We start from the raw sequence: 15,824 nt of genomic DNA on the forward strand, positions 1-15,824 counted from the left end.
AAAAATAAGTTTATATAAGGTGATAACCAATCCTAATAAGACTCTTAATAACAAAAGAAAACAAAAACTACATTAATTAAAACAAGAAAACTAGAAATAAAATGGGAAAAAACGTGCAAATAACTAAAACAGCCCCGAAACAAGCCAAAACAGTAGATTTTGACCTCGAAAACGATCTCCAACCAGCTAAAGCAAGTAGCCATGTCGACAGGCTCAAAATAAGCTTTCCAACGGTACCCGTAACTCTTCCCAAATCAAAAGTTATAGTCATTTGAATGAGACATGCTTGTTTATGACTTTTGGCCTTTACATATAGACTTTTGACGTTCAACCCGCTCCATGAATTCATCCGCAAGACGTTCAACATCAACTCTCCAGGTCACTTGTTCTAATCACAAGAATGTCTTTCACTCTCACTGGAGGAGCTCTGGAATGGTGCTTCTGGTTGTGAATCAGTTAGGTGAAGAAATTGAAAACCTAAAATAAAGTGAGTGGGTTAATATTTAATAACCATAACTCTCCAAATCCAACTTGGCGAGGTCGGCAGTTGATGTTAAATGCATGTCTCCACAGATAGTTAAAATTAAGCTCGTGTAAAATGAGTCTGAGATGACAATTTATATTTGACAACCCAACTGAAGGACTCTCAACGCCATTGATGAAGAATGCGTATTCCTTTCTTTCAGAAATTAATGTAGGATGGTGGATGAATTGATGAGCGATGCAGCCAATTATGTCAGATTCATCCATTTCAATTTACAGTTTCTGTCACAGGGACCAAAGGAGTAATAGTACAATCTGCATCACTGGACCATGCTATATCAGTTAGCCAAGATTGAACAATTCAATAGTTAGCAGAACAAAAGGCAGTGACTATTACTCCATGCCGATGCAGATTAAATTTAATTGGTAATTTTCAATTAAGTGGTGGGTTGAATTTGAATGGCCACCATAGGAAAATCCCTCTACACCAAAAGCCCAATCCGTTAATGTCAAGCCCACCACCCATATTCGACCACACCCATAAAAATTGAGAGTAAACGATTTTTCGCACCCAAGGTTTGCTTTAATAATACTTTCTCATCAAAATGTTTCAAAATACCACTTTTTTACCCAAATTTAATATTATGTTACAACTCAAAGCTAATTTCGACAATAAAAATTTTCTCCGTCACTACTATTTAAACCTCCAGTCTTCTATCTACAAAATATCTTTCATTCCGACACTTAATTTCTTGCTGATTGCTAGTCACTGTAAAGTTAGGATTTTGGACCTCCAGTCTTCTAGTATTAACAGATTGCAGCTAATTTTAGCGATGAATATTCAATCGATCACCACCATTCGATTCATGAGCTTCCACTCTACAAAACCCCTCTTACCATATCTCTTAGTAACTCGCCAAATATCAACTGAGAAAGTGAAATATATTTTGGGTATTAACAAAATATAAACTTTGAGTGGAAAAGTAGTCTTTTGAAACTTTTCGGGTGAAAAAGTGTCATTAAGGTAAACCTTGGGTGGGAAAAAGTCGATTACTCTACAAATTGAAAAAGCAAACATCAAATGTAGAAGTCATGGATTGGCCGCCACTGTTTGTAACATCATAACTAAATGTGAAAATTGAAAATCTTCAAACCCACTTGCTAATATCTCTTTCTTTCCTCCCTCCTGCCACCTTTTGGATTTTCTGTTTCTCAGCACAAACCCAGTAAAACCAAATCAAACGCTTGCACAATATGACGACTTAACAATAAATTAAAGTTTTTCTTAAGGTTTTATCATCATCACATAAGGTTAACAATTACATTCAATAACTCAGTAACTTAATTTGAGAAGCAATGAGGAGAAGATTGGAAAACTAGAATGAATCTATGTATCTAATCAAGCTCTCTAGTGATTGATATGAAGAACCGCCTTGCCTCAGAGAAACGTTCACTTTCTCCTTAACTGCATAATTTTGTCTCTCATTTCCTGGCCCTCAGCCTCCAGGATTACTTTTCTAATTGCTCTTTCTATCTCTCCTCTCTCCAGCCTCTTTTCTAAGTGCAACCCAACTCTCCAAATATGACTCACGTATCTTGCATTCACCAATTGATCACCAAAAAGAGGCTGCCTCTTCACATATGCTTTCCATTGTGGAATTCCAACCATTGTGTGTCCAGAGCCCTCCTGTGACAGGATGAGCAAGCACTTCTTGTTGGGGGGCCCATTTCACTATATGTCCTCTTCCGTCTAGCATTTCTAGGAACCCTTTTGGCAAGGCTTCAAGCCATTCTGCTCCACGGACAAATCCTGGTCGAATTACCCACAAGAAAGAATCCCCGCTATTGGCTAGTCCCCAAGCTATCTCCAAAAATTTGTTGGTTATTTGAGCATGCAAGGATGGTTATACGGGAGAGAAAAAGGAAGGAAAAAGATAAGAGAGAAGAAGTACTTGTATATTTCATATGCATTCAACAAGATACAACAAAGTTTATACATTGCAGACCTATTGTTGTACCTAACATAAAACATATTTTAATCCAAAATAACATCTTAACCATACATCCTTAGCAACTCTAATTACATATTATTATTAAGCGGTCAATGCATCTTGTTCTAGGTCCTGAAAGGAGTTCCATATCAATCTTGAAGACATCTTGATCTGAAAAATCATGTTAAACTTCTCCAGAATACGTGTTCTAATCATAGGAATGCCTTTCACTCTCAGTGGATGAAACTCTGGAACTGGTGCTTCTGGTTGTGAATGTGGGGGTAAAAAATTTGTAAACCTAAATTAAAAATCAAAATCAAAATAATAGTTTATGAACTCATTCCAATGAAATTATCCAAACCAGCATTAATCCTTAACTCAAGACTCGAAACAAACCAGTACAGACGAATACAAGCTTCAAATTTTTTTAAATCTTTTTCTTACTAGTAACTTTCAGAATTTCAAATAACAACTCATAGTTATGTATTACAATCCTCAGCTAGATCTCTTATAATTACCTTTTTATAGTATTTTTTAAGTACGGGCTAGATTTATATTAAAAAGATTACCCAACTGTATGATTTGAGAATTTGCCTTTCAATGAATTTTGGCTAGCATAAGCTATAGTATTATGCATGCCTCACACNTTGGAATACAAAATTAAAGCTTTTTCATGTTTTTAAGCTAAATTAAAGACCACCCACATATTGTTTCATTAACGATAAGGTATATCTACTCAAAGGAGGCAGTCACATACTCACATGATTAATAATTCAATATACATGAAAAAAAATGATTAATTTCATTTTTCCCATTATTTAATTTGAAGTACATTGCACATTTTTATAGATTAAAAAATGTTATAAGGGTATATCAAATTATTGTTATCAAAGAAGGAAAGACGAAATCTTCATAAATTTGGAGAGAACGACATTTTCCCAACCAAGGTTTGACAAAACGATACTTTCCCACCTTTTGTTATGTTTTATTATATTTTTTGTTAATATTTTATTAAAAATATAAAAATATTCTTAAATATTCGATTTTATAAATTTTTTAATTAGACAAAAAAGTCGAATATTAAAAAGTCAAAAAAGAAAAAATAGTTAACCCTATCTAAAAAGTTAAGAGTAATGCTATAGAATTGTTTAAAATTAAATAGCCTTAATATTTATTTATTTATAATGCTATCAATATCTCATCACTATTATTTAATAATCTACTAAATTTATAATTTTTTTCATTTTTACTAATTAACATAGAAAATCAATATTCTTAATTAATTAAATAAATAAAGAAAAAAAAGTATCCTTACACTTGATCTAATAAATTATCGAATAAAGACTTTGACTTAACTAAATCTTAATTTATAATAAACTAATTAAGAAATAAACTATTTAAGGATATTTTTATAGTTTCAGTCAAATATTAATAGAAAACACTAACAAAACCTAATAAAGGGTAGAAAAGTGTTCTTTTGAAACTTGGTGGGTGGGAAAGGTTGTTTTGCCAAACCTTGGGTGGGAAAATGTTATTCTCCCTAAAATTTGCTACGAAAAGAAACATTTGTCCATTGACAAACTCTAGGTGGTCCAGATCTGCCAGACTAAAAGAACAACTCTGTAAGAGGATATGCAAATAGATCTACCGTCAAGAAAGTCAAGTCAAAGAAAGTTTTTTACTGTAGTTGATTCCGTAGTGTGCTGAAATTATGCCATAAATTACATCAGCGGCAGGATTCCCACGGATTCTAATCGATAACGAACGGTAACGGTGAGATAATTGTAAGAGAAATCATAAGATTTGATTGTGGACCTAATATTATTTAATAAATTATCTATCAACAAACGAGGTGTTGTTATCAAAATATTTGTAGCGCAAGTTAGTCCAAACGCTCTAAGTAAAAAAAAAAAAAAAAAGTAATTACGAACATTCTTTGCTGGACCATCGCAAAAGTAATCATCAGTTGCTAACTTGATAAGAAGAATAAGAAGAAGCAGCAGCAGCAGCTAGAGAGCCAATATTTTTTCTTTTCAATGTTTCATTAAAGGATCAAATTACTGTGACACAAATTATTGAATTCTACATATAACAAAAAAAATTAATTCTCAATTCCGTAACCAAAAATTAAGTGGCTTTCTAAATATAAATCCAATACTATTTGAAAGTTATCTCAAAGTCGCTCCCAAGAGCAATGTTTCAAATTAGCAATTATAATCACCATCACTGCCAGCAAAGGGTTACCCGATTGATGGGCAGAAAAAACATTGGAATTAGAATTAGAAAAAGTAAAAATGAGTCAAAAAACTACTGTTGATGGCATGATGTAAAAGAGCAAAAGAGTTCAATATGAGTTTTTGAGTTCGAATCTCTTTATATACTAATAAGATAGCTATTAAAGAGATTTATTTAATTATTTACTTCAAGGTAAAAGAACTAATTGAGATGCGTGGTCAAAAAAGAAAAAAAGGGGAGTCACAAGAGGAAAAAGGGAGAGGGGGCTGTCATAGATCTTGTCAAAGGCATTGGTTGACATAGGAACCCCAAAATTAGAATTAAAATTAATATGTGGGTTCAATGGAAATAGGCTTTTCCTAAACAGTAAACACCAACATTGGAAAATACCTCTCCACTAATATCACGCTCACCACCTGCCTCCTGGGTCCATTTAGATTTTTTTGTTTCTCAGCACAAACCCAAAAAAACCAAATCCAACCTCACACAATCTCACGACTTTACAATAAATTGAAGTTTTATTAAAGGTGTTATCATCATCACATAAAGTTGATTATTACATTGAATAACTTATTTGAGAAGCAATGAAGATAAGATTGGAAAAAACTAGAATGATTCTATGTAACCAATCAAGCTCTCTAGTGATTGATATGAAGAACCTCCTTGCCTTAGAGAAACATCCACTTTCTCCTTCAACTGCATAATTCTGTCNCCCCAGGCTATTTCCAAAAATTCATTTTCTTTGATTGCAGCAAGACTTCCAAAGCTCACATAAATTACTGACTTGGGTGATTGTTTCTCTAGCCAAGAAATGCAGCTTTGATCTTGTGTCAACAAGCTACTTGAAGAGGTTGGAAAGCACTTGTGAAATGGGCCTATTGGAAACATAGGGACTGAAAATTGTTGGCCAAGATTTGCCAGTGCTGATTGCTCAAAATCTTCAAATGTATTCCAAATAACTCCTGAAGAGGCCTTGGCTCCATCAACCATGCCATTTATTAATTCATAAATTGTTTCTGGAGATCGCGAGTTGATCGTTGGAAGGTCTTTTACCTTGAGAGGTGGAAGCTCTACCACTGGTTCTTCTAATTTAGAATCTGATGAAAGAAAATTAACGAACAAGCACACATGAGAGCCAGTTTTGGCAATACAATCAATGAGATCACTAAATGCAGATGAAAACTGATTCTTGATCAGAAAGATTTAAAAAAAAAATGGAACACGCACCTTGAATGGGGAGATACCCTCTTTCTCTTAGAAATGGAAAAGCGGTAAAAACAACAAAGGAGGAAGCACCACTGGTTCTTAACACCATCATGGGGAGTTTGAGATTTTCAACAACAGCTTGAGTGAAGGAAAATATGGCATCTGAGATCAGGCAAGCAACTGGCTCCTCCTCAACATCTGACAACAACTTAGTTAAGCAATCGTGAAAAGGCTCTACACATTTTGTGTTAAGCAGTGTGTTGAGGATATTAACCAGAAATCCTCCAAGAGAAAGTTCAAGACAATCAAGATTACCAAGAAGAACACAGCAAAACAGAGATAGGAGGAAAAACAAAGAAAAAAAGGAAGTCCACGTTGTTTACTTGGTTCGGATTTAACTCAAGAATCCTACTCCAAGGCAGGGTTTGTAAGGCCCTAGTTCGTCCACTATAATGAAGTCTGATACAATCACTAATCTGAGAATTACAATATTGAAAGCCCAACTCTCACGTCTCTCTCTGATTAATTTTTCGTTACATACAGAAGGTACAGTCCACCTTCTTTATACATGAGCCTAAAGGGAAGATATGGAGGTTATCACAGCTGTGTGATCTTAGCCAGGTTAGTTAGCAAATAACTAACGTAACAAACGCTAGCCATGCAGCTGAATAACTGTCTCATCCTCTTAACAAAATAAGAGGCATACTCCAACAATCTCCACCTTGACTCTTATTTTCCATGGTGAACTAAATAGGTACCCTGCATGCCCTTCCAAAACCACTAAGTTTTCTAAACTCCTAGGAATTCCAAAGCTGAGTGAAGCTTGCTGGTTGGAACTCCTTTCGTCAGTATGTCAGCTGGGTTTGTTAACGTAGAAATCTTTTTCATTTTCACCAATCCTTTTTCAATTATGTCCCTGATAAAATGCAGCTTGACGTCTATGTGTTTGGTTCTTTCATGATACATGCTGTTTTTGGTCAGGTGAATGGCACTTTGAGAATCGCAGTGAACCTAGATACACTCCTGTTACAAGCCTAGTTCATTGACTATTCCTTTCAACCAGAGAGCTTCCTTCACTGCTTCTGTAATGGCTATGTACTCAGCTTCTGTGGTAGAGAGAGCAACCACGCGCTGAAGAGAAGACTTCCAGCTCACCAGATTTCCTCCAATCGTGAACACATAGCCTATTAGGGATCTTCTTTTGGTTAAGTCACCTGTATAGTCACCTGTATAGTCTGAGTCACAATATCCTTCTACTTCAACCTTGGAGTAGTCTGACCCAATGTACTTCAAACCAACGTCAATGGTGCCCTTCAGATACCTTAGAATCCATTTAGTAGCTTCCCAGTGAGCCTTCTTTGGTTTGCTCATGAACCGACTCACCAAACTGACTCCATATGCAGTATCAGCTCTGGTACACACCATTGCATACATGAGGCTCCCCACAGCGCTTTGATAAGGAATATCTTTCATATCCACATCTTCTTCAGACGCAGCAAACTCATCACTGGCAGCAAGCTTAAAGTGTGCACCCATGGAGTTGTAACAGGCTTGGCTTCTGCCATATCAAAGGCCTGAATTATTTTTCTAACGTAGCCCTTTTGAGATAGAGTTAGGACCTTCTTTGGTCTGTCCCTTTTGATATCAATCCCAAGGATCCTGTTAGCTCTCCCCATATCCTTCATTTCGAACTCAGATTTGAGCTTCTCTTTCAACACTTGGATCTCTGTTTTATCATGACAGGCAATGAGCATATCGTCTACATACAGTAGGAGATAGATGTAGTTGTTATCCTCTAGCTTTTGGAAGTAAACGCAGCTGTCATGGTAGCTTCGTTTGAACCTTTGTTTGAGCATGAATTCATCAAACCTTTTGTACCATTGGCGGGGAGACTGCTTCAGACCATAGAGGGACCTCTTCAACAAACACACCTTGTTCTATTCCCCTTTCTTGATGAAGCCTTCTGGTTGAGCCATAAGAATTTTCTCCTCCAGATTCCCATGTAAGAAGGCAGTTTTTACGTCAAGTTGTTCAAGTTCCAGGTCCTTTATGGCAGTGATGGCAAGGATGATTCTTATTGAAGTGTGCTTAACAACCGGTGAGAACACATCATGGTAATCGACTCCTTCCACTTGGGAGTAACCTTTTGCCACAACTCTAGCTTTAAATCTGGCTTTCTCTCCCCCTGGAATTTCTGGTTTTCTCTTGAAAATCCATTTGCAGCCAATGAGTTTCTGATCCTCTTCCTTTTCCACTAGAATCCAAGTCTCATTTTTTGTGAGAGAATTCATTTCATCATCCATGGCTACTTTCAAGTGTAGCCAGTCTTTGCTCTTGCGGGCTTCGAAATAGTTTATTGGCTCTTCTATATCAAGGATGTCAGCCACGTTCAAAGCATATGCTGTCAGCTCTGTATGGCCAAAGGTATGTGGGGGGGCTATGGTTTGAGCATATCTGGTAGGTCTGATCACTTCCCTTCTTACTCGATCTCTGGCTAGCTGATAGTTCATAATGTCATTGCTTCTGCTACAGCTCCACCTGCTTCTTTCGGTTGCTAAATGTCACTCACGTCTGCTGATGTATCCTCTTCATTCCCTCCATTTTCAAGGTCATCTTCTCTTAGGGGTGTTTCGAATTCAGTCAACTCCACCTCAATCTGAGTAAGGGCTGTTGTATTCTCTTTTGGTTCCTGCATGTTAGTCTTATACGGTACTAGTTCATTGAAGGTAACATCTCTGCTTATTATGGTTTTATTTTCAGAGATTATCCACACTTTGTACCCTTTGACACCTTGAGGATATCTTAAGAAAATGCACCTTTTTGCTCTTGGATCTAACTTTCCTTGCTTAGAGTGAACAAAGGCAGTGCAACCAAATATTTTTAGGTGCTGATAACTTGGGGATTTCCTAGACCATTTTTCTTCAGGGGCTGTGAAACCTATAGCTGAACTAAGTGACCTATTAATCAGATAACAGGCAGTGTTTGCTGCTTCAGCCCAAAATCTTTTCGGCAAGCCAGAGTCTACTAACATGTATCTCACTTTATCCAATATTGTCCTGTTCATTCTCTCAGCAATACCATTTTGCTGAGGGGTATAGGTGCAAGTCTTATGTCTAGTGATCCCATTAGCTACACACAAGTCATCAAATTCCTTATTACAATATTCTAGTCTATTATCAGTCCTTAATGTCTTAATTTTCTTTCCAGTTTCAGTTTCAACTAAGTTGTTCCATTCAATGAATTTACTAAGGGCTTCACTTTTGTGTTTCAGAAAAAATATCCAGACTTTTCTAGTAAAGTCATCAATGAAACTAATGAAATATTGATTCTCGGATAAAGACAGAGGTATTTGGGGTGAACCCCATAAATCAGAGTGGACATATTCAAGCACATCACAGGATTTATAAGATGCATTAGGAAATTTGAGTCTGTGGGCTTTACCAAACGTGCAGCTTTCACAGAAGCCAAGATCTTTTACTTTCTCTGCTTTAATCAGACTTTGCTTGCACAATTCTTGAAGACCTTTTGAGCTGATATGTCCTATTCTCCTATGCCAGGTAGTCATCTCATCTTGTTCTATGGTGGTCACGGCAGCTTTCCCAGTTAGGACAGTTCCTTGTAAAATGTACAGACCCTGCTTCATAGTCCCCTTCATCACCATCTCTTTATCCTTGAAGACCTTGAGGGTACCTCCACCTGAAGCATATGTTAACCCCTTTGCATCGAGCAAACTCAAGGAGACCAGATTTCTTTTCAGGTCTGGAACATATCTCACTTCCTGAAGGGTCTTTAAACTGCCATCCCACATCCTGAACTGGATTGAGCCGATACCAGAAACTTGACATGTCATGTCATTTCCCATAAGCACTTTACCTCCATTCAGGGACTTATACGTGTAGAACCAGTCCCTTCTGGGTGTCATGTGGTAGGTGTAGGCTGAATCCAATATCCATTCTTTGTGATCATCAATGGAGGACACCATTAGAGTAGTGGCAAGCTCACTTTCTGCAACAGCAGCAATGACCTCTGAGTCTCCATTTTCTTTCAGTTTCTTGAGCCTTGATTTGCAAAATCTTCTGATATGACCTTCTTTGTTGCAAAAGTAACAGATCAATTTCTTGTTAGATTGCGATTCTTGCTTGTTTTTGTGACAGTTCTTGCCCTTCTTGGTATACTTCTTTTCTGATCTTGCGTTAACATAGAGACCATCTCCATTCCCCTTTCTTTCAGTCTTAATCTCAAGATCTCTTATCCTAAGGGCAGCGATCACATCATCTAGAGATACATTTTCTCTGCCATACTTAATAGCATTCTTGACATCTTTATAAGAATCAGGTAAGGAGTTTAACACGAGAATGGCTTAGTATTATCACTCAGTTCTTCACCACTGTCAGTAAGATCAATTACCAATTTTTGAAAATAATCAAGATTATCTTCCAAAGATTTTGCAGAGTTCATTCTAAAACTGAAGAGTTGTTCCTTTATATATGCAATTTCAGGAACTGATCAGGACATATATAAAGATTCAAGTTTAAGCCAGACCTTAGCCGCTGTGTCTTTGTTTCTGACTTTTCTCATCACGTTATCAGAGAGGTTCAAGATGATTGTACTGTACGCCAGTTCCATCATATCTTCCTTTTCCATTTGAGTCAAACTTGGAGGCATGTTCTTCTCTCCACCGAGGGCACGATGGCATTTCTGTTGCACAAGAATTGCCTTCATCTTCTGTCTCCAAAGGACAAAATCCATTTTCCCGTCATATTTCTCAACTTCAACCTTCGTACCACCCATTTCTGAAATCTCTTCTTCCTTTTGTAGAACAACTCTTACTCTTCAGGAAACAATTAACCTAGAGCTCTGATACCAATCTGTTGAGGATATAAACCCGAAATCCTCCAAGAGAGAGTTCAACACAATCAAGATTATCAAGAAGAACCCAGCAAAACAGAGACAGGGGGGAATAACAAAGAAAAGAAGAATGCACACGTTGTTTACTTGGTTCGGATTTAACTCAAGAATCCTACTCCAAGGCAGGGTTTGTAAGGCCCTAGTTCGTCCACTATAATGAAGTCTGATACAATCACTAATCTGAGAATTACAATATTGAAAGCCTAACTCTCACGTCTCTCTCTGTTTTTCTGTTACTTATAGAAGGTACAGACCACATTCTTTATACATGAGCCTAAGGGAAGATTTGACGGTTATCACAACTGTGTGATCTTAGCGAGGTTAGTTAGCAAATAACTAACATAACAAACGCTAGCCATACGGCTGAATAACCGTCTCATCCTCTTAACAAAATGAGAGGCATTATCCAACAAATTTGATATACTAGTGAATATTTGAAAGGAATTATGTCTTTGAAATACGTTTATGTATAAATGAAGTTCATTCTTCTCCTTGTAATGGCAACTGAAACCAAATTCAGATTAAGTTCTGGATTGATTATTTTATTACATTAATTTTTTTTTTTGGGTCTTTTTATAGTTTCTTGCAATTTTAATTTCATTTTTCTTTTCATTTTAGGTGATAATCTCTCATATATTTGGGATATATTTTGAATTTTGAAACGTACAATATATGTGTTGTTGTGTTCACTGTTCAGTTAAGTCTAGAAATTTTAGGATTGAATATTAAGTAACGTTCAAAACTGGCTTGCTGCGAGCAAGTTTAATAGGGCCTGACGTGTTATGTTGTTTGTATCTAGTTTTAGGACCACAATGGCCTTCTTTATAGACTTTTAGTAAAATAGACGACAATTTGATTAGAAATTTCATCACTCACAAGTAGTCACAACTAATTTTTCTTTCAGGAGATGTGGAGTTTGACTACCTTATAGTGATTGTGACTAAAGTAACAAAATTACTTTAAAATATATTTGGGTAAAATGTTTATGGCTTCTTGTTGTGAGGTGGCAATTAATTTATGCCCACGTGGAAGTCAAAATATAACTTGGGTAGTCAAAGTTATTATGCTAAAAGCTAAGGGGCAATTATGTTATATCCAATCTTCAATAAACCTAATCTGAATTAGGTTTTGCTCATTTGCAGTTTCTCTCGAGCTTTCTCTCTTGGTTAACAGAGAGAAAAAGTTTGTTACGAATTGCTGGATGCACTGGAAATCTGAAGAGCGTTGATGGAATCAACAGTGGTGGTAGGTCTTAGTTGGATTATTCTTTCTGTTACACTTTCTGTATAAATTTGTCACTAATATTTGGTTATTGCGTGTGGTGTATGAGAGGTGAGGAGATTTGGGTTTTACAGAGGGGTTTTGTGCACTGTGTAAAGGGTGAGTGTAAATCTCTGTAAGGTTCTCTATTCTCATAGTAAAATCTGCTTATTACCCTGGAGAGCAGATGTAGGTAATTTGCAAGATTACCGAACCACTATAAATCATTGTGTCTTTTATTTTCCAGTTTATTATCTGTTTATTCTTGTGATTTACCTGCTGTGTTGGATGTTTGGTTTGCTATTGGATTTTCATTTGGTCTATTTAATTTCAACACTTCTGTTTCTTACTATTTTGGCAGTAGTTTACAGCTTCTCATCCTGGATATAACTAACAATCTAACACCAGGAATATGTCAATTTGCGATGTGAAAATTATGGAGATTTATACTATTTAAAGTTACGTAAGCTTTGATGGATATGTGATACATGACCTTCTTATACATCTGACTGTTTATGGTTTAATTTATAACTTTTCATTAATTATCAATTACCTTTTTTTTTTTTTTTTTAAATTTATTTTTGGTAAAGTTAACTTTATATTTGGTTGTCTTGACCACTGTGATCTGTGGGTCATTTTTAAGTTAAGTCTTTGTTGGAAGAAATTTCTAACCATTGACTAACATGAAACACAACGTATAGAAAAAGATAATTTCTAAGTATTTAAGTCGTCCATCTAGTTTTGTCATAACCATAATGCAGGCAAACTTCCAATTACTATTGTTTATCCAAATCTCAGGAGAGAAGGAATCATGAAGAGGGAAGAACCATCAGCTCTTTCAAATTTCCTGTTTTCTTTGTTGATCTTTCTCTTCATCAGTGAAATACAAGTAGATAAACTTCAACAAGCATGCTCTTCTTCATGTGGAGACCTCACAAACATAAGCCACCCTTTTTGCCTCAAGGGAGATCCACCGTGGATCTGGCCAGATCTACGGCTAGATGTAGCCGTCGATGGCCGAAAAAGGAAAAAGAAGTCCCTCTTTGGTCATCAACGACGGCCATATCTGGCCAGAAAAGGTAAATTACAGGCCAGTTCTAGCCATGGTGTAGGCCGTTGTGATAGATTCCGGCTACCACCGATGATGGTTGCCAGAATCTGGCAAATATGGGTCGGTGGGGGTGTTTTTGTTAATTTTTAAACCTTTTTAGGGGTATTTAATGAAATTAATAAACTTAAGGGGTCTAAAGTAATTAAAAAATATAGTAATATTTCTCAAATAATGTGCCAAACAATATTTGGGGAATAGGATTGGAAATATGGGTAGAAATAGGGAACCAAACGCACCCTTAGTTTTTAACAAAAACATCGCCATTCACCCAAGCCACTGTCGGCTGTCGATCAAGAAGTGCAACAGAGATGTTCTTTGATCAGTTTTGAAAAGGAGGTGAAGGGGAGTCGATTGGTGCAAGTAGGGGTGATTTCTGGTAGAAAACGTGACTGGAAAAGGAAATCATGTGGAAAAACTATGGGCTTTGTTGGCGACTAAGGGCAGCTCCAGTGATGGGGTTTGGTGGGATTTGAAGAGGAAAACAAGAGGAGTAAGAAACGGGTACGGTAAAAAAAGGTACGGGAATTTTACGGGTATGATACGGCAAAGGGTGAAAAATAAGTTTGTAAATATTTGACCATAAAATTCGGATGCGGGAAAAATATGGTACGGGTATATATGAGTTTAATATGATATATTGTCAATAATACGTTCTGAAAAATATGACAATATTAATCTTAGTTTTAATACTTTTCATGGACCATCTGGTTAAAATTAATATAGCATTTCAAATACATAATATGAGCGTCCCACATAAAATTTCCTATTATCAAAATTATAGGATAGTTTTTTAATTTAACATTCAATTTACTTATGCGGATCAGCCTTATATTTTGAACCCCATACTCAGAACATTTTGCATCATCTAATTAGGATAAAAGAATCTATTATTTAATTAAATATCAAATTAAAGAAACTGTAACAGTTTAGAGACTTGAAGTTTGGTTATTTTTATTCTTTTTTCATGCCCAGCCTTGACGACTCAAAACCGAGGATTAAAATTTGGTTTTTCTTCGAATGGAAACTTCAAAGAAGGGTTCAATTTTAGAGTTCTCAACTTAGATATAATCAAAAATAGAATCATAAAAAAGATAAAATAAGAGCTCTCACAAGCATTTCATCAAACATGTTTCAAACAAATCCATCAATCTATCAGTCCCCTTATTACTACTCAGACACTAGCACAAATAGAGGCAATCAACCAATATAAGAGATTCAATGAGAAGTGAAGAACTGTGTATCTTGAAGTCTTACTCTTAGACTTGAAGCTTGAAAAAGAGAGCTAAAAAGAAAGACTAAAGAGAAGAGAAGAAGAGATCAAAACTTAAGAGATGAAGAAAACTAGAAAACAACTTTAAAGAGAATCGAACTATTGAAGATTTGAAGAAGAGTGAACTACCAAAGACGTCAAAGAGAGCTATCAAAGAATAAAAAATGCTAGATGTACAAAGACTCCTATAAAGAGTCTTTGTACAAAGTGATGTGACAGTTGTCTCACCATTAGTTTGTGAAAAAAAGAGAAGATTGATGTGAAACTAGTTGTCACATCACTGTAAGAGTCTTTGTACCTCTAGTATTTTCCGTTAAAGAAATGAGGAAAATGAGAAAATAGATTTTGATTAATTTGAGTTAAACCGCACCCCAAAACGACGTCGTTTTGGTGTGTTCAATTAAAATATTTTTGTCTTCAAAAATTTGCAAATTATACGCAGATAATTCGGCAGCCCCTTATGAAATATATTTATTCGCGTTTTATACGCAATTATATGTCTGACCGTATAATACGTCGTTTTGGGGTGTTTAATTAAAATATTTTTGTTTTCAAAAATTTGCAAATTATACGCAGATAATTCGGCAGCCCCTTATGAAATATATTTATTCGCGTTTTATACGCAATTATATGTCTGACCGTATAATTTGCGTATAAAACATACATTTACTAACTAGGGTTTGAACCCATAACTTTCTTATACACTCACAAGAGAACTTATCTACTAAACAAGTAATCGATGTTTAACGGTGTTTCATTTTAATAATATTGACATAAGGTATATATAGTCATTGAAAAACATATTTTTCAAATTTAAATAAAGTAGTAATTACAATTTTTATATCTATTTTATATATGAGTAATGCTAGACATACCGACTCTCTTTACCCACTTTCTATCCCAAGTGATGTGGCACCTCATTGCCATGTCACTCCATCCAAAAAAAAAAAAAAAATCAATTACGGAGTTTAACCAAAAGTCGAGCCTACCAAATTCAAATCTACCTCCCTAATTTCATTTCCCCCAGATTTGCAAACCCTAAAATTTTCCCAAACCAATTCCAATTTTAGATATCCTAGCCATGGTTGTTAGTATCCTACGATACCCAATACGTATCATACGATACGATTCGATACAGGTCGCCAACGATACGTATCAGAGAGTGTATCCTAAACCTTTCGATACGTTGATATGTATCTTATGATACGATACGTATCCGTTCGTATCCTTAAAAATATCAATATAGATCGATACGACTTTATTAATTTGGGCCAAAGGCCCAAAAAAAATTTCGGGTCGAAACCGGGTCACCCAACCCGATTCACTAAAACTTGTCTAAATTTACCTATTTTGCATGGAG

The 15,824-nt window shown here is 35.9% G+C and overlaps 1 pseudogene; it reads right to left on the bottom strand.

The window, feature by feature from the left end:
- Positions 1-1,823: 1,823 nt before the first annotated feature.
- LOC116131831 lies at positions 1,824-6,655 on the bottom strand (annotated as a pseudogene).
- Positions 6,656-15,824: the final 9,169 nt, after the last annotated feature.

Source organism: Pistacia vera, unplaced genomic scaffold (genome assembly GCF_008641045.1).
Source record: "Pistacia vera cultivar Batoury unplaced genomic scaffold, PisVer_v2 Contig244, whole genome shotgun sequence".
In the NCBI taxonomy this organism is placed as follows: Eukaryota; Viridiplantae; Streptophyta; class Magnoliopsida; order Sapindales; family Anacardiaceae; genus Pistacia; species Pistacia vera.